The sequence below is a fragment of the Stegodyphus dumicola genome, chromosome 5 (genome assembly GCF_044657685.1).
Source record: "Stegodyphus dumicola isolate Sdum_Otavi_A_Nest chromosome 5, ASM4465768v1".
NCBI classification, from domain to species: Eukaryota; Metazoa; Arthropoda; class Arachnida; order Araneae; family Eresidae; genus Stegodyphus; species Stegodyphus dumicola.
The window spans coordinates 46,882,312-46,907,307 of NC_140772.1; the positions used below are offsets into that span (position 1 = coordinate 46,882,312).

At 32.2% G+C, this 24,996-nt stretch overlaps 1 protein-coding gene across 2 annotated transcripts in view; it reads left to right on the plus strand.

The window, feature by feature from the left end:
* The window catches only part of bdg (sodium-dependent transporter bedraggled), a 316,789-nt gene that overhangs the window by 176,998 nt on the left and 114,795 nt on the right, over window positions 1–24,996 (plus strand). Inside the window, exon 1 of one of the 2 annotated variants that reach the window (XM_035349984.2) lies at window positions 20,924–21,082. The exons of the other annotated variant lie outside the window; for it this stretch is intronic. The gene's annotated coding sequence lies outside the window, so the exon portion shown is untranslated. Of the gene's footprint in view, window positions 1–20,923; window positions 21,083–24,996 lie in introns of those variants that run through there. 2 annotated transcript variants of the gene reach the window in all.

The following is a 24,996-nucleotide window of genomic DNA, read 5'->3' on the forward strand; positions in this document are numbered from 1 at the left end:
AGACGCAATACAATTGTCTTTCGAATTTAATAAACAAACTTTGAGATTTAAAAAAGAAATATATTGCCACTGCCCGAATTAAAATATTTTTATTTTCGACGTCGTTCTGTGTTGGTGTTCAGCAAAAGATAACATGTTTAATTTTTCTTTCAAATTCTTTCTTTTATTAACTAATTAAGCGATTTAAAAACAATAAAGTTAGATTTATTTCAGTTATTATTAATTGCTGTAGTCTGTTACTTTGAAATAAGAACGTGAAAATTATTTTCTGCCGTCTGATTTGACTCGTAAAACATGGGAACAACAGCGACGGGAAAAAGATCGACTTAGTTATCTTTTTCCCCACCTCTTTTTCGTTTGCCGTGTTTTGCGTCATGAAAAACGCTCGAATTGAAGGCAGATTTGAACTACAGCATCAAATGGTATGAAGAAAATTAATGCCGGGTAGTGATGACGATACGAGTTACGATCGGAAATGAGAAAACCTGGCAACGACCTCGAAGAGCATGTTTTATACTAATAGGTTCTAGCTGGACAAAATTACATTAGCTGGATTCATCAAAATCATCAGGTGGCTAGACGAAGAGGCTAATCTTTGCAAATTTATCAAGGGCGTTTAGGCTTTTATTATTCGTGATAAAATTGTAGATGAATTTTGTAAAGAGAATTATCAAATCTGTTATTTCCATTAAATTATATGATGAGTTATTTTTCTCCTTTTAATTAATTATTTATTTTATGAGTTTTAAATAAAAGCTTATTTGGTAAAAATTTTTAATTAATTTATTTTTTTATTATTATTATCTCGTTCTTCCTAAAATATCAACAAAAGTGTTTTGTGTAATTCAGCCTATATTTTCGGTAATGAGGAATTACTTTTCATTTCTTAAGCATTTTAATTCGTTTTATATGGAATCTAGAATTTGTTAGAATAAAGCGACTATATGTTCCAGACCGTGCGAGACAGTTCTGCATTTCAATGCAGTTTCCCTCTTCAGAATATGCTTCGTATTCTGTAAATATGCACGAAATTTTTTAATGTTCTTGACACGAATACTGTTAGAACTCACTTAATATTGTGATGAAATGTTTCTGTATCGTTAGAAATACATTAAATAATCAAATGCTTGTGCTTTGAGATAAACGTTCTAGGAAGCTTGCGAGGTCCTCAGAAAGTCCCATGTGTAAAATAATTTCTAGATTTCTCTTACAGGTGCATTTTTTACTTTGGACAGTGTAATTAAATCATCGGAAATGCCCACCACCAACTTAGCGATACAACCACTGAATTATAGCAGTTCGACCTCCTGAGTTCAAAATCCCAGTAAACGCTGCTGCATGTGAATTTTCATGGTTTTACTCGTGTGGTTGATGAATAACATTGAGTTTCCCTTAAAAGGTCTTACACTAAGACATCTGTCCTTTAAGACAGTTAGCCGTCACATACTTTTCCTTAATGTAAATAATCCAGTCCAATCCAAATCATCTGAAGAATTTTAAATACACTTACGTTTTAAAAATAGTGTGGAGTGTAAGCACTTGAAGGAGAGTTTAACTTCCGAAAACGAAGCCCGGAACGTGTCTAAGAGTGCATGGAGATACTACAAACGGTGAATATTAATTCGACCGTAGATTTCCATAGGTTATCTAGACGTAAACTGTCCTCTGCTCAATTGTGTTTTTGTTGGAGAAGAAATATAAGAAATTATAGGCATTTACTATTATAATGTAATGGTCAGTTCTTCGATCTCGAGATCGGATGGTTCCGAATTCAGCTCTATGGAAGAGTATAGAAAATCTTTCAACGATTTTTTTTCTAACACATCTCATCTCCGAAGTCCCGAGTTCAACTGTGGGCAAAGGAATCTTTAATGATTTCTTGCTCTAGATTCCTTTCGTCTGCAGAGATAATGTGTATTTTACCTTGAAATCAATCAGATAAAATCTTGTTTTATTAAAAACTCAAGATACATTTTTCCAATAAAAAGGGAATATGCAAATAAAACGTGAGCAAATGTAATAAAACATTGTATGAGAGTTATCAAGAAAGATTTGATCTCGGTAAAAACAAGATCTAACTTGTTCGGCATACATTATCTCGAAGAGTTACCTAAACATATGAGTTTAAAAAACAAGGAAAAGAAGTTAACAGTTCCGAAAATAGTGCATAAAGTCTAGGCCAGAACAGATATTATTTTGCATTTTGCTCTATTTTTCTCAGGCTTTACTTTTTTTTTCCTTAACATTGGCAATGTAGGACACGTAATCTTGAATCTGATAACCAAATGAGAAATTACCGGTGAATAAATTCTTGTGAAAAAGAGGTGCTTTTTTATTCTAACAGTTTTCTTGGTATATGCTGTGTCTTCCATTCTGTTGACACGATAATTCATTTCTGCTGTCAGCTTCCAAATGAGAAAGGTACGTATACTTTGATTTTACTTTTATAAGCATAGCAAATTCGCCAGTTGTTCTGTATTGCTTTGCATCTGTCTGTAAGTCTTGTTAAAATTAAAATTTTCTTTTCTTTTCTTTCAAAACAAAATTTTTATTTGCATGTTGCATCTGAAAAGAATATTTTTTAATTTTCTGTATGCAATTTAATGTTTCTCCGAGCCATTTTTATTTAGGTTGATTTACAATTAACTCCTCCGTACAGAGAAGTATGTTTGTTGTGGAACTATGGAAAAATTACTATCATAAAACATCAGCGTAAAACAAAACTGCCTTCTTTTTCCAGTGTTTTGAATATTAATTTAATTTATGTACCTACTTCATATTCTCCAGATGAAACTACTTGAAAGTGCAAGTGACGAGTGACAGGTAACAGGTGAAAGTGTTGCGGACGTCAGAACTTCACTGTGCACAGATCAGTGTATTTTCCTGTTAATATTATTAATATCGGTTAGTCCTCCATTTTAAGGGGAAGAGGGTCATCAGCGGCCCAAGTAGTAAAATCGCTAAACACCTGTTTATTTGACGTGGGTTTAAGTCCCAGCGAACGGGCTGGCTGCATGGGTGTTTTTCCAGGTTTTCCTTATGTGTAATGTGGATGAGAGTCAGTTTCCCATAGGAAGTCCTCTACGAAAGCATTTCTTCCCTTAAGGCAGATAGTCCTCGCTTGGCCTGACGTAATCAAATAAACAAAACCAAAACAAAACAACTTTTTTTAACTGCACTCTGATTAAGCAGTGTTATGTAAGAATCACATGATTTTGAGTTACTGCGAATATCTTATTTTGTATTAACCCCGGTTAGTTGAGAGTTGTTTGTGCTTGCTTGTTTGCTTTAATACAATCTTTTGAATCCATTCCAATTGATCCATTTCAATTTTGCCGAATTTTTTGCACACACTCCTATTTTTGATAAAATGCGATATTTCTTAACGAATATTTAAGAATTGTGTACAGATTTTTTAAGTAATTTTTAAGCCATAGTTTACGGATTTTTTGCTCATGACCATACTTAACGTTTAAAAAAAGTAATCATCACAAGATACGATCTTTTCGCTGTCGAATGGCTTGAAAAATAATCTGTCAAATGATATCTATTCGGAATCTCTAGCATAATTTATGGATTTTTGACTATTTTTCAAAAATCGTTTGACAGGCCGCTAACGGCTGTGACTATTACAAATAGCAATGACGGATTTTCAAAATGATATCTATTCGGAATCTCTAGCATAATTTATCGATTTTTGACTATTTTTCAAAAATCGTTTGACAGGCCGCTAACGGCTGTGACTGTTACAAATAGCAATGACGGATTTTCAGATCAAAATTATCAAAGACATGTTGAAGTGAACTGAATTTAATAAGCAATGGATAGGTCAGAAACCATGGGAGGGGGAAACTGACGTCACACGCTTTGTTGCTAGACTAATTAGAGGGAATAAATAATTTTTCTGCATTCAGAAGCAGTGGGTTTATTTCTTTTATTTTTATTCTAGTCTGATCTATGGAACAAATAGTGTAAAATAAAATATATATGTGAAATAGTTTTATAAGTTGTTAAAATATTAATTTAAAATTACTTTATTAATGTTAATTTTAAATTTCTTAATATGTTGTCCAGTATCCAGAGTGTTAAAGAGTTATGACATGAGTCATATACTTTGGTAATTTTAAGTCGTGCCTGTATCATTCATTGCCTTATAAAATGGTGTAAGGGATCACCCGAGGTTTGCTTGATGTTTTAGTTTCTGTTAGAATTCGGAAAAAGAAGGAGCAGCATAATTCGGTCCGGGATTAGAGTCTCGACGAACGGACTAGCTGCATGGGCGTTTTAGTAGTTTTTCCCAATCTGCAGCGTGTATGCGAGCTAGTTTCCCCTCAAAAATCCTCCACGAAGGCATCCCTTTTGTTAGACAGTCAATCCTTCAGTGCTTTGCCATAATCAAACAAACCAAACCACCGCCAAACAAGGGCTATGGGCAAAGAAAATTCATGAGTGTTCGCAGAATTTTTCTCGGTACATATATGCTGATTCACAGCCAAGATAATGGATTTTGGTTAAGGAATATGTCTTCTGAGGTCGAAATTAAATGGATGCCAGTCAAAATCAATTAATTCGACTGCAAAATATTTTGAGCTAATGCTTGTAACTTATATTTTTGATTTAAGACTTTTTCTTACATAATTATACGAGAAAGAATATTAGCATAAAAATTTCAGCTTTTAACCTGCGTTAAGAATGTTTAAATTAAGAAATTAAAGTTGCATTCTTATTAATTTTAAATATTTTCAATTTGATGTCTGTAACAATTCTTCTGAATTTCTTCAAAACAAAAGTACCCTTAATCTGTTTAATCTAAAGACAAGTGACATTCATAGACACGTGGGTTTACTTTATTTACGTTACTAATATATCATTTAACTATAAGAATTATTAGGCATAATCAGAGCTTACTTTCTCAAATTAAAATAGCCGGAGCCCTGTGAAAATCGGCAAGAAAGGTAAACAAAAATAAATAAATACAAGAAAAAATCACAAAAATCTGAAAGGTTTCAGATTTTAAATTACGTTCAAAGGGGCATTTTTTTTTAACGTTTTGTGTGTTTATTTATTAAATATCATGTTCTACGTACTCAAACTATAAAATTCAGTTCAACAGCAATATCGCAAATTAATTTTGAAATAAGCATATCTTTAGAATTTCCGATACAGAGTCTCGCGCGTTGGAGATAATTTTTTTTTCTCGTACAGCGTTGCCATTGCTCGCTTTGAAATCCTTTAGTTTTTTAATTAAAAATTCGTTGAAGTATTACAAAGCATGAAATCGATAATAAAACAAATTTTATTATCGATTTCATGCTTTGTATATACAACAAATAAATTTTGTATATACAACAAATATATATTTCTTTTAATTTAAATTAGGGCTTCCACGTGTCCATATTCTATGGAAGATTACGTTATTCAAATTTTGATGGCTGTAGGTAACGTTGTTTTATCACAATGCGAGAAACATACATACATTTGTGCAGATTCTTCATTATTTAATTTCTTTAAATATAAGGCAAGGCGATAATATATGGTGGCAACGATTCGAAAAGTGAAACAGCCTTTTAATGTTTTCGACGCAAAATACCAAAACGAAATTAATAGTTCTTCAGGGCAAATTGTCCCTTTGGACTAAAAATAGCGAATAATTAAGAACTAAAATTAAATAAAATATAAAAGAACAAATAAAGAAATATAAATCAAGCTAAATTAATAAATTAAAATACCCAAACTCTTTTCATGTAGGGCTCCAGCAGAAATTCTTAAATTACTAAAAAACTGACAGATTCTGAAACCGGAATCCGGTTAACTTACTCCAGCCGAATTTAAAACCTGGGCGAACAACTTCAGATTTTTAACTGCGTTCCCTCTGTGCAAAAATCAAAATCTTCTCGAATAATTATGATACTAAAAGCACCGCTAAACTGCTGGCAATATTAGTTTTTTGCAGTATCGTTTGTATTTATTACATTGCCAGTTCTTATCTGCTGATCAAACTCTGCAACAGCGATGGGCAAACTTTTTCGGTCGCGGACCAAAAATCGGAAGAAAAAAAAAAAAAAACGTTTGGTGGGCCAAGATAAATTTTTCGAAAATTCTAAAAATAATATGCAAGTATTAAAATTTAAATATATTAATGAGATGAATGAAATTGCGATTTCATTTTTAAAAGTTCCTTATATTGAGGTTCGAAGTGAGATGTGCTGATTCTAACGAACGAGGCTAAATGCTTATCTGTCAGTCTACTTCTGAAATAATTCTTTCTAAGGTTTGTAGTTGAAACCACTTGTTCACATATATGAAATAAAGCAAACATAGCACTGATTTTCTGGGCGTAAGATATTAAATTTAGGAAACTTGCTTTCAATAATGATTTGTAAAACACTAACTTTGGCATATTTAGAAACAACTGCTTGAGATGATTGTTAGATTGCAACTCAGTTAATTCAAGCTGCAAATCTGACCTCACTGCTTCACAATTACGTTGGAAGGCATTGTAAAAATATCCAGTTCTGTTTCAATGGCACTGAAATCTTGAAATCTTCGTTCGAACACAAAATGCAGTTTTTTCAAGTCATCATCATAATTCTTAAGCTTCTCTTCACTTACTGAGGGTATTGAATTTATCCTCGAGAAATGAGACAAGTCGTTCTTCCCTAGCTGCCCATCAAATAAATTAAGTTTAATTAAGATAAGATAATTAAGTTTTTTTTTTCCTAAGAGATCTAATTTACCTACATTGGATTCCACATGTCTGCTCCTCGAGAAAGAGATAACGCGTTTGGCGCCAATCTAAAACTATAACTAACAAAGAACTACCGCTTTTAACACTTTACCGATTGAAAGCTGTCTGTGCTTGCTATTTCCGTCAATTTATGTTTTGTAGAACAAAAATAAAGAAAGTAAAAAGATCATCAGTCCATTGGAGAAAAGGAAGAAAAAAATAATATTTAAACAAAGTTAGAAAACGAGATGAATCTATAATATATAAATATATATTTCTTTTAATTTGCCTCTGACTGGCAAATTAAAATTCTATCCACGGGCCGGATAGAACCTTCCGGCGGGCTGTAGTTTGCCCATCCCTGGTCTAAGAACATTTATTCATTTGGGTTCGCAACATTATTATCTTTTGACACAGGTAAAGGTAAAAGTATGGGGGACACCAGCGATGTACCATAGGTCAACTGGTAATGCCTTCCCGTACTAATTCTTTGAGGGAAGAAAAAAAAAAAAAAAAAAAAAAAAAAGCAGAACCGGCCATGTTATCGGAAGATGAAATAAAATTTGCTAGACATTTATGTCAGTGTTATATAAGAATCAGAAATAGCATTTGCTTGACTTTTATTTTAACATTATATAAGAATTAAGAAGTAACAAATAATACGAAAACAACAGAACAACTCTCTGTTCCATTTATTTATACACCTTCGCCATTTCAGAAAATGTACGACAGACAAATGTTTCCAGTGTGTACGAAATATTAACATACGACGTACTACTAAGCATATTAAGTGGAATTTGGAGATTTCGCTCAATATTGGATGTCATTACCTGTCCTTGCGGAACTCGTGGCCTATTTTTCGGGAAATAACATTTGTCTACGAAACGCGAAGCGCTTGCTAGCGGTGGAAACAACCCAAATAGCCGATGACACACCTGCTCTTTCCGCTGAGTCACACTATACAACAGGATGCATAAATATTCTCAGTTGGGCGTTATTTTTTTTAGTTATTAGAGGGTATCTCAATAGACCTAATTGAGGGCGGGGTTGGAAAGGATGGGTGGTTTACATCATGGGTCTGTGTGAAATTTTTGCTTATGCCACTGATAAGTCTCATTCCTTGACTGATGAGTTTTGAAGGAAGTTCTCCCTTTTCCTTTCCTTTTCTTCTTCTTCTTCTTTTCTTTTCTCTTTTTTTTTTTTTTTTTTTTTTTTTTTTTTTTTAAGTCCAAAGGGATTTGAATCCCGAAGGACTATTAGTTTCGTTTTGGCATTTTGCGTCGGACGGATAAATGTCGGTTCACTTTTCAAACTGTTGCCATAAAATGTTAGAGTCCTGCATTATATTTGAAGAAATTAAATAATGAAAATCTGCGTAAATGTATGTATATTTCTCACATTGTCATAAAATAACGGTACATAGAGTCATCGAATTTTGAATAACGTAATCCTCCAACGAATATGAGCATGTGGAAGACCAAATTTGAAATTTGAAATTTGTTTTATGATCGATTTCCTATTTTTTAAAACTTTGACGAATTTTTGATTAACAAACTCAAGGATTTCAAAGCGAGCAATGGCAACGTTGTGCAGAAAAAACATTTTTATCTCCAGCGCGTGAGTCTCTGTATCGGAAATTCTAAAGATATGCTCGTTTTAAAACTATTTTGCGATATTGCTGTTGCACTGGATCTTATGGTTTAAGTGCGAGGAACATGATATTTAATAAAGAAAGGTAACACACAAAATGTTAAAAAACGCCCCTTTGGACGTAATTTAAAATCTGAAACATTTCAGATTTTTTTTTTTTTTTTTTTTTTTTTTTTTTTTTTGAAGGATTCAGGGGGTCAGGTTCACAGTGAGCAGTATGAGGGGCCAAAATTGTAGCGAGCTGTACCTGTAGCGAAGCTGGTATAAAGTTACGTTTTTATTATTAAAAGCTGTTTTTTCTTTCCACTTTTAAGTGCAAACGACTTCGTTCAGTTATTGACGATTTATCTTTTCCATTTTGTCAGTTCAGGGAACAAACACATAACAATCATAATATTATTTTGTGGGACACTTGCCATTCTCAGAAAGGTAAATATTAAGAAAGCATACATTGAATATATATCAGCGTTACTTCAAATGAAAAAGCTGATGTGTACACCACATACATACATGGCTTCCTTGTACGGAATATTAAATTATACGCATTTTTTCTTACATTTCATTTAAACTTATTTCCTTGAATTTCAAATGAAATATATTTTTCATTCGATTAATTCAGTTCTCACTTCGCGGCAAGGCAAATGTACATAAAAACTCAAAATATTTTAATTAAAAATTGAAAGCTATAGAAAAACATAAAACACCAATTACAGTTAAAACAATTTAAAAAAAACAGTTTTTATAATTAAAATTATATTTTCTCCGCAAATACAAGCAATTGGCCAACAGACCAAAAACGTTTTTTTGGTGCACAAAACTAAAAGTTTCCTTTTGGTCCCAGTCGCAAAAAATGCAGAATTAAAGCAAAAAAAAAAAAAAAAAAAAAAAAAAAAAAAAATGCACAATTTACACTTATATCAGAATAAAAAAAAAACTGAGCTGAGCCGAGTAACAGTGTGGGTATATTTATAATTACAAAACAATTAAAAAAACTAGTTCTAAATTTATTACTTTATGCCTTTATTTACATATTTGTATACCTTTGGTGCGGTCGATTGCAACCAAAAAGGGAGGTGCACAACTACATTTTATAGCAATCCTATATACAAAATTTCAACGTTCTGAGTTATGTGAGATTCTGTACGTATGTACAGAAGCCACGAAAAAAATCTCTTCTGAATCTATTTTAAATCAGTTTTATAATTTGTTTGGGGAGAAAGAATCCTTTATTCCTTCCTTGCGTACATATATCTCGCAAAAACAACGTTAAATTTCATTCGATAGCGATCAAAATGAACACTTTGTTTGAAATATGGTACCCAAAATTTTTCGTGATTACAATACGTCCTTTGCTTCGTACAGGGAAGTAAAAATGGAAAGAAATCATTATTTCCTATGGTATTATTGAGGAAAATTGATCTGCTTCACACTACTCTAGACAGCAGTAACTATAGAGATAAAAAAAAACCTAAATTAATTGCTTTTGCTATCCACATGAAGTCCAAAATATTTTTCGAGTTTTGATTTTGAACTGACAAGCCTCTTGCATGGAATTACCCAGGGTTCCATGGAACTCATGTTGAAGACCCCTGTAATTGATTAACTTCTTAACCTTCTTTTTATTTGATCCTCTTTCATCTGACCAAAACACATCCCTCCCAAAAAAGATAATAATAATAATAGTAAGAGCTGTTATGCAATACAGAATCTTACTATTTATTTATTCATTTAAAACATTTTTTGTGAAGACTTAAGAACATTACTCTTATGTAAAAATATTAATTCATAGAAATCGTTCTTTCATTCCGAAGTCTTAAGGATTCCATTTCGCTCCTTTAAAAGTCGTTAATCTTGACTTTCGCAGATTGCTTTTGGCAGATTTAATCTCGTGTTTTTTTTATAACAACGAGTGTTTTTACCATCCTCTTAAGCAAATGTGTAAATAAGGTTTATTCCTTTGGAAGAAGTTGATTAAGTCCAGTTTCCATTGAGATAAATGATGGAATAATCGTTGTGAAAAGTGCTGAATTCCCAAATTAAGTGATGTGTTGCTGTACAGTAGTTCTCTTGTTCAGTTGACATCATTACAATGGCAGCATTTCCATTTCGCTCCTTTAAAAGTCGTTAATCTTGACTTTCGCAGATTGCTTTTGGCAGATTTAATCTCGTGTTTTTTTTATAACAACGAGTGTTTTTACCATCCTCTTAAGCAAATGTGTAAATAAGGTTTATTCCTTTGGAAGAAGTTGATTAAGTCCAGTTTCCATTGAGATAAATGATGGAATAATCGTTGTGAAAAGTGCTGAATTCCCAAATTAAGTGATGTGTTGCTGTACAGTAGTTCTCTTGTTCAGTTGACATCATTACAATGGCAGCATATAATTTTCGTGATCTAAAATTGTTGTCTTTTCTAGTACCATAGCGTATTTGATATCTGTTTGTGGCGTTATTTTTATAAACTTTTATTTAGCCCAATCATGGTGCTTGTCGCTGTGGTCAAAAGTTTGTGATAATGCTCCATCTAAATCTATTTTCAGTTGGAATTCTTAAATATCAACAGCCTATTGAAATGGAACACAAGCGTTTATTACACTTACAAAGTTACATACTTGAACATTAATTCACAGTTCCAAGGTTAATGTTTAAAGTTCTACGCATCGATAGTTCTGTATCACATACAAAAGCAAAGAGAAATATCCGTTCTAAGGGAGAAGCTAGACTCGCTCATCCGCTCTCATATAATGCTGAAACATGAATGAATGAATAGAACTGCACTGTTGCCAATCGCCTGGGTTAAAATGTTAGAGCTCGTGACAGTTCGTAATCAGTTTTTAATCTAAAGCTTTCGAGCTCAGATACACACTGTTTGTCAATGACAATGCAATGTGATGGAGATTTTCAAAGTTTTAATTTTAATTTTTAATGTTGAAACGATTTTTCAGTTATCTTCGTTTAACAAACAAACTAAAAATCTGAAAATTGGTTATCTATTGGTATCATAGATCGGAAAGAAATATTTTTAATGAATTGCATATGAAAAGTTTAGCATTATTACTCAATTTTTTTTTTTTTTTTTTTTTTTTTTTTTTTTTGTGTGTGTGTGTGTGTGTGTGAATTTTCGAGAAATCGCTGGATTTTTTTTTTCTTATTCGACGTCCATTATTTTAAAATTTCAACATCCAAAAATGCATCAGTAACAAAATTTTGAAATTTTCACAGACTGTAAAAACAATTACTTCACTCTCTTTTAAAACAAGAATGATGAAAATATATTGGGGTATTTTCTAAATTTAGAAGTATATATGTTGCAGAAGGGGGAAAGTATCTTCACTGGGCATCGTTTTGAAACATAGTTTCAAGGTTATGATATCATTATGTCATACTATTTTCTCCCTCACCTTTCTAAAAAGAATTAACTTGGAAAAAAAATTACGCTTATTGTAGAAGTCTTCTACCATTTTATTAATACCGTGTTTCTCTCCTCTTTCATTATACAAAGATTTGAAACTTATTGTTCATTTCCTTTTACCATCTCAAAAACAACAGAGTTTAACGATTGATTAGCTTTTAAAATTACTTGCAATCTACATTTTATCTAATTTTAACGAAAGCCATTTTTCGTGGTTGGAAAACGATTTTTCAGTTGAATAATTTAATAACGTATCATTCAGACTTAAAAGAAGAAAATAAAAAATAATTAAAATAATTTAAAAAAATGCTTTTATAAAATAAGCTTTTATTTAAAACTCATGAAGTAGTAAACTAAAAGGAAGCAAATAATTTATCATATAGTTTAGTGGGAACAAGATATTAAATAATTCTCTTTGCAGAATTTATCTGAAGTTTTATATCAAGAATAATAAAAGCATGGACACCTAAATAACGAATTCTGATAATCGAACTGCATAGTCAAAAGAATAAACCATTATCTTAATAAGTTTATCAAGAGCACTCCATACTTTTATTATTTATGATATAAAATTGTAGATAAATGTAAAGAAAATTACGTTGTATTTAATCTCTTATTTCCATTAAACTTATATCATCATGATTTATTTATTGAAGTAAGCATCAATGGTTATGTTATGCTTGTTTTATGATGTGTTAGATATTTCCAATAGGCGCTTGCATTATTCAGCATTTAATCTTCTTTAGCAGCACATCTTCGATTCTACGTGTATGCTTTCAACAGTGAACCATATAGCGGAAATGTTTTTAGAATAGTTGCAAGGTATTGCATTCTCTGCGCGTATTCTTGTGGTGTGAGTGGTTAGCACGTAGCAAACTGATAGATCCGTGTTTCGAATCCTGGAGAGAGCATAATTGATTTTTCATGTTTCCCGTATCCGAAATACCTGTGGTCTCGAAATGAAATGTAATCGAGGATAGCCAGACACCACTTAGATTTGTTCTACGGGGATTCACGCTTATACCCAGTTGTCCTCTAGGAGAGACAGGATGAACGGAATAATAGCATTTCTACATGCGTGCTCTCGTAATGTAAGTGGTTAGCACGCCCAGCTAGTAACTGTTGGAATGCTGCGGCACAGTTGATTTTTCATGTTACCACTTCCGAAAAAAACGTAAGAATCTTTACCAAGTTTATTTTCTCTCCTATCCATAATTTTCAGTATTTATGGAAGATTACGGATAATTCCACTTATCTAGAAATCGATAATAACAAAAACTTAGATGTCCTCTGAAGTTGTGGCAAAAATATAAAACATGATGATGTTTGCTGATTTAGTTATATTATGCTACTTCGCAAACATTTCAGAATGTTCCTTCGCGAGCTGCCAGATGATATATTCTTAAAAGAGGAACAAAAAGTATTAAAAAAGTATTCTTAAGAATTGCGTTTATTGCTTTTAAATTGCTTGGTTTGTTACTTAACATCAGACGAATTAAATTTGAAATTTAAATAGTATCTCACGTTTTATAGAATGGCAACACGGCGCGCAGAAGATAAAATTATTTTATTTCAGGCTGTAGCAACGCATTGCTTTTAAATAGCGAAATTTGTTGATTAAAAATTGAAGGACTAATATCTTATCTTACATTTTGCAGAGAAAAACGTTTTATTTCGAGCAGTGTCAAAACTGTTCACTTTCAAATCGTTGAGTTTATTAATCAAAATATTTTAAATTCTCACAAAATATGAAATAAATCAAAAACAAATTTGAAATTCAAAGTTTTGTCGAAATGCAGCTGTTCGGGGGGAGGACTACGTGTGTTCAAAATTTGGTAGCTCTAAGTGTCGCCGTCTTTACGCAATGCGAGGAACCAACAAACATGCATACACAAACAGATTCTTCATTATTTAATAGTAGAGATTTTGAAGAAACTTGATATTTCAATCATGAAGTTGCTGAGAATGTAAGGACATAATTTATTGTTCATCGAACTAATGAAGAGACATAGGCTTTTAAAATGTAATATCGAAACAGCGGTTCTTAAATACAAAAAATCTGAACCAAAAAGAATGCCTTAAAATTTGTAAACAATTGTTTCTGTCTGGAAGTGCATAGAACTCATCATTGACGATGAATATTTTTTATTCTTATCTGAATAGTGACACTAAGCATTATTATTCGGCATTGTTTAAATATGTAATTGTGCTCTTCAGGTTAAAGCGTAAAGTGAAATTCCTAAAATAAATATTGTTTGGCACGCCATAGATGAACAGGGCAATGTTTATTGACATGTACTTTCTCAGAGAGTTGTAAACTGTTTCATTAACTTAAACCACTGCATAAAAAAGGCGTTTGATTCCTTTCATCAAATACCATCCTAAAAATAAAGAGTAAAAATAAAAACATATAAGCAAAATAAAATCAATTAAAAAAAAAAAAAAAACTGAAAGCTTTCAGATTTTATATTACGCCCAAAGAGGTTTTGTTTTAATGTTTTTAGTGCTACCTTTATTTATTAAGTATCATGTTCTTCACACTTAAACCATAAAATTCTATTCAACAGCAATAACACATAAAATTTAAAAGAGGGTATCTTTACTATTTCCGATACACAGTCTCGCGCGCTGCAGATAATTTTTTTTTTCGTACAGTGTTGCCATTGCTCGCTTTGAAATCGTTGAATATCTTAATCAAAAACTCATAAATGCTTTACAAAATATGAAATAGATAATAAAACAAATTCCAAATTCGGGCTTCCAGATGCCCATATTCGGGTGGAGACGTACGTTATTCAAAATTTGACGTCTCCGAGTACCGTTGTTTTATCACAATGCGGAAACATACGTACATTTATGCAGATTCTTCATTATTTAATTTCTTTAAATATAATACAGGTCTCTAATATTTGGTGGTAACAATTTTAAAAGTGATTCGCCGTGAATGAACGCACAATGCCAAAACGAAATTAATAGTTGTTCTGGGCTAACAGCCTTTGGGCTAATAATAAATCTTTTTTATTATTATGCGTAAAATGTTATCAACTATATGAACAACTAGAAAACGGATTTTAATTATATTATTATAAAAGGGTTCGTATTACAGTCATGTTAATGTTACACGAACTACACATATTTTAAGTTATAATCAACGTGCCGATTAGTACGGAAAAACTCAATAACGCAGATAAACTGCATCCGAAAAAATGGTCGAAACAGCTACTTTATAACATACCGATTTGAAGTAAAGTACAAATTTGTTTCAATTCGGTAAATATAGTACTAGAATAATAAAATTTATAATAGTAGATTTCATCAGTCATCACACGTTACAATCTAATACTTTGAAAAAGATTTAGCTTAAAATGTATCAAAGAATTAAACACATATTAAAAAATTTAAAAATATAACCAATCATAAACATTATAAAAATGCCATCTGATTTTTCATGTGCAGTTTAACGGAGACAGTTTTAAGCTGAGTGATAACCTTAAAAAATTGGATTATTATTTTCATAGAAAAATATACTAAGGCCGTCCTCCTAAGAGGGAAATGCTTTTGAGAAGTTTTTAAGGGAAATTGGATCTTATTCGTGTTACATTGTTGCTTTCCCTCGTGCTCTGTGGAGTAAGTGATTAGCACGTCCAGCTGGAAACTGAAAGGTCAGTAGCTCGAATCTTGCCTAGGCCATAGCCATTTTTTCAAGTTTTTGCTTCAAGAAAATTTTATTAGAGTTCATTATTAAACTCCTTTACAACATATGCTGAAAAACACGGAAATACCCATTCAGCCATTCATTTCACCATGATTTGAACCCGGGTTCAAACCACCTCTCTTTAACAATTTCATTCACTCATTTTCTGATGGCCAACTAATGGCAGACTAATGGCATAAGGATTCATTCCCGGACATTCATGTAAAAGGATGTAAATTCATACATTTAAAAGCGAGCTGTTAATCAAACAGCATAAAGGAATTATTACAATATTAATCCATCGTAAACAAACTCCGTATGGAGACTTTAGCCCTTATTAATAAAGTACATTCAAGACGTTACTGTGCATTTTTTATTGCATCGTTTATGCAAGAGCCTTTTAGTAATTATATCTGAAATATATAGAAGCAAAAAGGTTTTCAAAAGATGAAATTCGAGTAGAGAAAAAAATGTAATATCTTCGAAATATTAATAAATATTTGCGTCTTGTATCCTAAATTCAAATTGAGCTGTAGACAAGAGTTTTCTATTATATAAATATATAAGCAACTAATAAACATTTACTAATATACAGTAAGACCCCGCTTAACGCGGGGGATACGTTCCATCAAACTAGAGCGTAATGCGAAACAGCGCTAAACGAGGCTATCTTTACATGTAAATATTGGGGTTAAGGGGAAGATGGCTAGGAAATTGGTTAGGTATTAAATTTAAAAAGTATGTTTTTTAATAAAAATAAAACCAAACATTTATTTCTTAAAGCCCAAATTAATACCACATTATTATTTCTTGCAAAAATAAAAACAAAATATAAATAACAAAACGAATATTCTTAAAAAAAAAAAAACAAATAAAATTCTCAGTCAGTCATATTTAGTTAGCCTTCCGCGTTTTCAGTGTTCTGCCTTTTTGTGACAAAAGCATCTAATGTTGTTTGCCTTTTTCTTTTGCGTTGTTCTCTTAAAAGTTCTTCATAAACGGATAGAGCATCTCTAACACCACGCCTTACTTTTGAGCTCCTGTCAAAATTCGAATCATTTTCAATGAATTGATCCATTATTTCAGTTATGGTAGACAAACTCCTTTTTACAAACGCCATCGAAAATTCTTTTTGCTCTTCTTCTGAATCACTGCTGTCAACATTTTTGTTTTCTTCTTGTTCAGTTAATTCCTTGAGCTCATCATTAGAAAGACTAGCCGCTGCTTCTTGAATTATTTCTTCGACATCTTCCACATTTACCCCTTCAAAATATGTCTGTACAATACCGCACCAAACAAGAAATACAAGTACACTCTTTCGGATATGTATTTGAAACCTATCGCTGCATAATATTTCGGGAAATCCCCGTATGCTGCGAGCGATTTCGTGGAATCCCCGGGTTGAAATAAAAGAGCGCTAAACCGAAACAGCGCTAAACGAAACAGCGTTAAGCGGGGTCTTACTGTAAATAAAATTTGAACAATTTTATTACTTAATTTCAAAGTATACGTTACAAATAAAATTATATAGATCGATTCTTCTTCTTTGGTAAGTTGCCGGAAGTAAAATGCAGCATGCCAAATATTTTGAGAAAGCTTGTCTTTGGCGATCAAAAACCCGATATTTATTCATTTTTTTCTGAATTAGCTCTGTTATTGTTATTCAGCTGTTATTTCGGCGGGAACTTTTCTTTATTAATGTGTAGAATTAGCTGTGAGATTTTTCCTCAAACCAGGATAACATCCTAGGTTGAAAGACCTCTCTTGTTAGATATACTATAATCCTAAAGAAAAAATGTTCCTCCCCCCCTAAATAACGTGTATTTACATGAGGAAAAGCTGGTATAAGAAAAGTTATTGCATAAAGAAAACGTGTATTTACACACAGAACAGCTGAAGTTAGCTCCTTAGCTTCTCTTGGCTAAAACTGCGGAATTATCGAACTCTTTTCATTGGTACGAGAATCAATGAGCAGTTCTTTATTGTATACAGTCTTAATTGAGTTTTGCCCATTATGGCTTCTGCCTAAAGGAAAGATTGTCTTCGTGGAGGATTTTTAAGGGAAACTGGATCGTATTCATATTATGCATGGGGTTAAAAAAATATGAAAGGGTTCAGATTTTAATGATTGCCCAAAAGGATTTGTTAAGTTTTTTTAAGCTCTCTCTTAGCTCACAGTCCACCAGTCTGCTGTTGCGCTCACTCCTGCTAACCCATTTCTCTTTAGCTTCGTTATGAAACATCATTATTTTCGCAGTGCGGCCACATGAATTTCAATAGAAAAGTTACAAAATTAAAAAAAAAAAGAACATTGCAGCATATGTTTAGAATTAGCGATGCAATGTTTTAAGTGTTGACATACAATTTTATATTTTTTCCCCAGTTTTTTCTCAGTTCATCATACCAATATTCAACATTGTTAGTTAGATAGGCTTACGAAATTTTGTATGTTTTTTTATTAACTTTTTATGTTTTAAATGTATTAAAAATCATATTTTTCACACTTAGTCCACATAAAATTCAATTCAACAGTAAAATCACAAAATACTTAAAACAGCATATCTTTAGAATTTCCGATAGACATTCTCGTGCGCTGGAGATAAAAGGCTCGCTCTCAGAACGTTAAATTTTTTAACCAAAAATTAATTCAAGTTTTACGAAATATGAAATACAAAAGTAAAAATTCCAGCTATACATGTTCGAGTGGGGGACTACATTATTCAGAATTTGATGGCTCTAGGCGCCGTCGTTTTTTCACACTGCGAGGACTATACATACCTACATGCAGATTCTTCATTATTTTAATTTCTTTAAAAATAATACAAGGCGATAATATTTGGAGGAGACAATTTGAAAAGTGATTCGCATAGTGGACAATGCAAAATCTCGTTTCTAAACTAAGAGCCCATTCAAGCTAACGCCCTTCTGGGTTATAAAAAAGAATCTTTCACGCAGCCAACCCGTTCGCTGAGATTTCAACCCAGATCGAACTTCAGTGATTCTTACCTGTTCGGCCGTTTGTAATATAAATGTATTCTTGAAGATGATAGATGATTAAAACAAAATTCTTTTTATTCGATCTTCGATTATTCCTAATTTTCGATAAGTTGAAATGAATATCGGATCAAAAAGCTTGAAAAAGCCAAATGTGCCGTCGCCGGGGTTCCAACCGCGGTTCTTCCGATAGCTGTCTGGATATGTGCTAATTACATTCACCACGAGAGTACGCAGGAGAGAATGTGATGTTTCCTTATACTCTCAATTACTTGAAATCGTTTGGGGGAGATCCACAAAACCCAGTCGACCAAATTCAGATAATGGAAAATTTCTTCAACCGCATTTTAGTTCGAGCCCCACATTAGAGACCATTACACTTTTTGGTTGGTTTATTTGATTACGGCAAGACTCGAGGGCTGTCTGCCTAAGGGAAGGGATGCCTTCGTGGAGGACGTTCTAAGAGAAACTGGCTCTTATACACGTTACACATGGAGAAAACCACAAAAGCGCCCATGCAGCCAAGGCGATTTGCGGGATTTGAACCTCGGACTGAACTACTAGTGTTCAGCGGCTTTGCCGCTCAATTGCTGATGGGAATAAACATTTTGAAGCACGAAACATGAGAAACAAGTGCCCCTTCTCTGCTATTCGAAATATTGCTAGCTGAATGTGTTTACCATGTACTGCAAGAGCACACAGGGGTGGAATGTTATAATTTCTTGCATCATTAAATAGCGCCTCCTTGAGACTCTGGCAACCGTTCTTCTATAAATTATGGACTAGACAGCAAACAAACAAACATCATTAAAAAGCAAAACTTATTATGTCTGGTAGCTGATACAAAATATGACAGGGAAGTAAAAAGTCATGTCCAGGCATAGTCCTAGTACCACGCAAAACGTTAGGCGTAAGCTATCCTTCAGAAATAATACTTTCACCTACCAGCCTAAGATCACGTGATACAGTTGAAGGGTCTTGAACTGAATCGCATCTTGGTTTTATGTGTTGTCTAGACTTCGAGCACTTAGTAAAACCACAAATCAAATCAAATGTTAAATAGGTGGTTGTGTTTAGTCTTTCATATTTACTATCTGTTTTGTATCTGTATGATGAGTTCGTAATTCTTGTTAGCTAATGCATCTGTGCTTGAAAGTAGTTTAATTTTCGATGCCAATTAAAAAACACATCTAATAAGATTTAAATCAGGTAAATAAGGTTGTCGTAAACTTGTGCCTGGGACCACTGATTCCCTTAGCACTTGTCTCAGACCTAAGTCATATTTTTCATTTTACCTGCTTATTTTCTTGTTTTGTCGTCTTAAATCTTTGATTTACGAATACGCCTATCTGAAAACGGGGTATTATTTTATAAATAAATTCAACAATACATAAACTCCCGATACCGAATAATACCGGGAATGACATCAGTAATTAACTCAAAACTGTGTTAATACGAGACAGTTATGAAAACAAAGTAGAGAAAAATAACCTATAGTATAATGATTAACAGAAAAACACTGTTAACAATTTACGTGCAGTTTCGATCAATTTCATCCATAGAATAAGTCTATGTTAAGTAAGTAATTATGCTATGTATGTAAGGTTAAGTATTCAAAACAAAAGAACGCAACGTAAATACTGGAAGAATAATTATCATAATTGAATAAATTAAGTTATAATTGGTATCAAAGACCTATATGTACGATAGAAGAATAATGTTATTGAAACTCAAGATTAATTTGTCAATTAGTGGTTTGTTATGGTAATTTTTCCATCGTTCCATCGAAAGCAAACATTTCTTTAAATAAATAAATAAATAAAACAAAGTTTGGTTAATTCGCCGCCGGTTAATAGCGAGTTTATTGTATACACTGCATTCACATTTGCCCTAAAGGAATGAACTCTTTCTGTTGCTGTGCGTCCTGTATCCTTTGCTGTTATCAAAAGTGGATCTCTCAGAAAGTTTTATGTAACTGTTTTATTGCATTTGCAAGGGAAAACGCTTAGAATCATAAAGAAATATATCAATCACAATAATTCCATCAAAAATCAATTACATATTCTGTGTTCGTATTAATTCTGTATCCGTAATTCAGGGAAAAATTCGTCTTTATTATTTCTACATGCTGATTCCAACAGACATTTCCAGATTGAAATTATCAACCCAACCCGGACCGTTACTGCTCCTAACGGTAGCTTCTCCGCTGTACCGGAAAATACCTCCGATGTTTTCGTTCGACGTACCAGGAAGAACGGCCACAGCGGTCGCAGATCGTTTTCGTTTGTGCACGAGGACGTTGACCTTGCTATGATGCACGCAGATAAATCGAAACCGAAGCAATAGATGAAGAACAATACGGAACATTTCCGGGACTTCTTTTCTCCTTCTTTCTACCCGAGAGTGAATCTCCCCCCTTCGCGCAGCATCACGTGAATGTGTAAAATGGTCGCGTTTGTTGGGCGGGATCACGTGACTCCCCCTGATCTGCTGTGGCAAAACGCTTGGTCGCGGCAGAAGCAGAAGAGCTACGGAACGGGAGCACCAGGTGAAAAGCGTTATTGATGTGCATGCAGGGAACGGTTCGTAGTCGTGAGTGCATAACCAGGTAGGACTGTAAATCTTTTATATTTTGCTCAGGACGTGAGTGAATATTTAAGCTGTGTCCCTCTTCTCATGAACGAAATTATACTTAATAGCTTTTAAATCCTCTTCCATTCTTAATACTAAAATTTAGCATGAATTCAGTAATCTTTACTTCATGTTAATTAAAAAATTAACCCAGTATTTATCCGAGATAATAACACGGATTTCCCTAAAACTGAACATCTGAACTATTTGAACATTTTATTTCCAAAATGGTTAAAGAAATACTTGAAAAGATTAACACAGTCACCCTTCTGATTTAACGAGAATTACATCGACGGTTAATTCAAAATCACGGTTATCTAAGGGCATTTAAAAAACGCGAGAAAGAGATTAGTTTTAATGAAAAGATATTACTAAGAATTTTCTTGTATTTTCAAATAGTTTGATCTGGAGAATAAGTTTATTTACTTACATAAATGAAATATGTGTTTAAAACTAAAAAGAACACTCTATAAATAACGGAAGAATGAGCATCAGTAGAAATGAAGAAAATTAAGTTTTAAATGGCAACAGTATTTACAGTATTAACAATATTTACAAGAGAACCTGGAACAAAGTTATTAGACTCAAACTCCCTTGAAAAAGTCATCAGTGATACATTTCAGATAACGCAAAATTATGTACTGCTGTGTATTACTTCCAGGATACTATTACATTATCTGCAATCGCTGTTGTTATCGCACTTAATTTTCTTTCCCGTTTTGTTGTTCCCATAGGCAGTTTTGTTTTATACTATTGGTCTGTAACAGTAATTTTTCTTTGCTGCACAATAAATACTTTTTTTTAAGAAAGTGGAGATTCAATCTAGAATTGGATATTGATAAATGCAGTCTAAAATTAAACTACTTAATTAGTATACTTTTCACTGAAAAACTGCTGGAATATTAAAAAAGCAAGAAAATAAAATATAAAAAAGCTGTCAATTATACTGTTTTAGTATTACAAATGCATTAAAAATTAATTTTTAAAGCATTTTTCATTAAAGTAATTTTTGCTGAAGAATATTCTTCGTCACTGGTAAGGGGAAAAAAAAAAAAAAAAAAAAAAAAAAAAATTGAAAATTGAAAAATCGACACGTTTTAAAATGAAAATTGCTAAAAAAAACTTCAAATGAATTCATTTGTCGTTTTTAAATGTGTCATTTCTATGCCACGCTTCTATTTATTGTTCCCTATTGTTCCTTTTAAATCTTCAATACAATGCTTCTATGATCGCTCCACGCTTTTATTTTTAATTGGATATGACCAAAAATATTGTGGTGTAAAAAAAAATTAGTTTTTACTTTTTAATACATTCTACTAAAACTGTGCAATTTGAAAGGTCTTTTTACATCTCTTTTTTCCCTCTTTATAAACAAGGAAGGAAGAAAATTACAGCCTTTGAAATTAGAATCTCTGAGTAGGAAATTTTTCTTTCAAGGCCTTCTGATTTATTCGTTGGTGTAAGACTGCGTTAAATTTATTTGAATTTCTCTTTGAAAATTTTAATTTTAAGAGAAATCAAAAACCGGTAAATTATATCAAATAATCCAAATAAACTGTATTTTAAAAATTACTTTCTTCTTTATCGGATAATGCAAAAAACCGAAATTTCGAAATGATTGATTTGACCTGACCGTTAAGCAAGAACATGTGCGAAACATCGTAAAAATTTTTGGGGAGAGTAGTTTGTATCGAATTAAAAACAAAATCTTTGTAAAATGTCGTATTATTTCATTGAAAATAGCTATTTACGCAAATTTAAAGAACATTATGCAGTAAAAGAGAGTTAAAAATTAATTTCAAGATCTGATCCTAAAAAGTAAACCTTAAAGAACTTTCTGAATAAGATTGTATGAAAGCGTTGCTAAATGATGATCAACACTGATTCTTGTTTAATTTAACTGAATATATTTAACTGAATATATTTATGTTTAATTTAACTGAATATAACTTAAATATATTGCTTTTATTGCGGCTATGATATAAAATATTTATCTCCTAATGCTATTAATATGAAAGTTTCCATAATGCTTATTTAATGCTCAAAAGTAGATTTGAGAGTTTCACATTTCAGACTTATTAGTACTTTAACTAAATTAGTATGGCAAATATTTTAATATGACTAAAGCTTATGTCACAATACATAAAAATGTGCAAAAAATCAGCATCTTGACAATTCTTCATGCTGTTTAAACCACCTTAAAATCAAACGATTAATTTTAATTCTTCCCATGCATTTTCTGCCCGCTACTTTTAATGCGTTGTATTGGCCTAACAACGATCTCCAAACTTTTTTGATCGCTTGCCCTTAAGACGAAAATAGTTGTAAGTTGTACCCCATATGAAGATATACATGCGTTTTAAAAATCCGGTATCGTTACGAATCAAGTTGAGCTTCCCAGACGCAAGTAAAATCAGACAGAGCGACGAACCGGAGAACCTCGTACTCACGTGATACACGATTATACGTTCGTAAGTGATCGTGAGCCTAATTCTTTGGCATGTACTACTCCCAAGTATGATTCCGCGTACCCCATTTTGGATACAATTGGCCTTGAAGACTAAACAAAGCCCATCTCGATCTTGCTGTTGCCACAGATACTACATACGTTAAAGAAACTGTCTTTTCCACATATAAAATGTGCAGTGTTCTTAGTTTGTATGTAAACTTTGATTCAAATGATAACTACAGATAAAGCTATAAACCTTTTAATCATTCTACATTCCAGGATATAAATATAGAATTTAATATCCTCTTTCATTGTTTAATTCAAAGTATATGTAATGGAAATTTAGACTTCAGACAAAGTATATGTAGACGAAGTATATGTAATTGAAAATTAGATTAAACAATCGCTGGCTGTTACGGCTGTGAGTGATGCATAATTTAAGATCTTTGTTCTGTTTTGCCTCAGTTGCATAATTTTACGTAATAAAATTATTTTTTTTTCCTGTCTATTTTTGTCTTTTACCCTTTCATCTCTGTATGTCTCTCTATCTCTTTTTTTTTGGGGGGGGGGCAGGTATGGTTAGTAATAACGAGATTTGTTCTCAAATAATAATAAATAATAATAAATCTTTTTCCTGTATATATATATATAATTCTAAATAAAAGTAATTAATTATAAGTAAATTAATAAGTCTATAATTTACGCTTTTTGACAAGGCTTTCAAAATTTTACAATGGTTTTTTTAAATTTTATTTTTGCCATTAAATGAAATTACGGTATCAGCATTTATTTTTTAAAGGAATGAAAAAAAAGTAGGTGTAGCAGCAACTTTCGAAACTGGGCGTGTCTTTATTTTTAAATTTTGGAATTGAAAAATGTATTAATTTTTACTCTTTGATTTGTTTATGTTAACGTAATTGCCTGGTGTATTTTAATCTCATAAAATTTATTCTTCAAAATACCGTTTTTACTTTTCTCGTCCCTCTCCGTAATGAGAATAATTTATTATAGAATATTTTTAAGTCATTTTATAAATCCGAAATTAAGCATCTGGATCTTCTTTCAAAGATAAAGAACCTTTGGATGCGTGATGAGATAATTGCTTTGATCACTCAAAGCAGGTGTTAGAAATATGCTTACAATCCAGCTTTCAGGGTTAGCAATTTGGATTTTGTAGGGATAAAATATCTGTAGACGGGGAATGCTGTCATGGCCAAAACATACTCTGTGCTTCATATTTCAGTGTTTTAGAAAAGTATTTTTTTATTGTTGTGTAACCTGTAATTTTTCCTTTAGTTATCGATATTTTGTGATTAAAGTTTAATTATATGTGCAGCATTTGAGGTGATTTTTTTCTGTTTGAAGTAAGGCATAAAAAGTAATAACATTGGTAATAATTTTTATCCTCAACCGTAATCATTAAATGAATTTTGCTGCAGTTT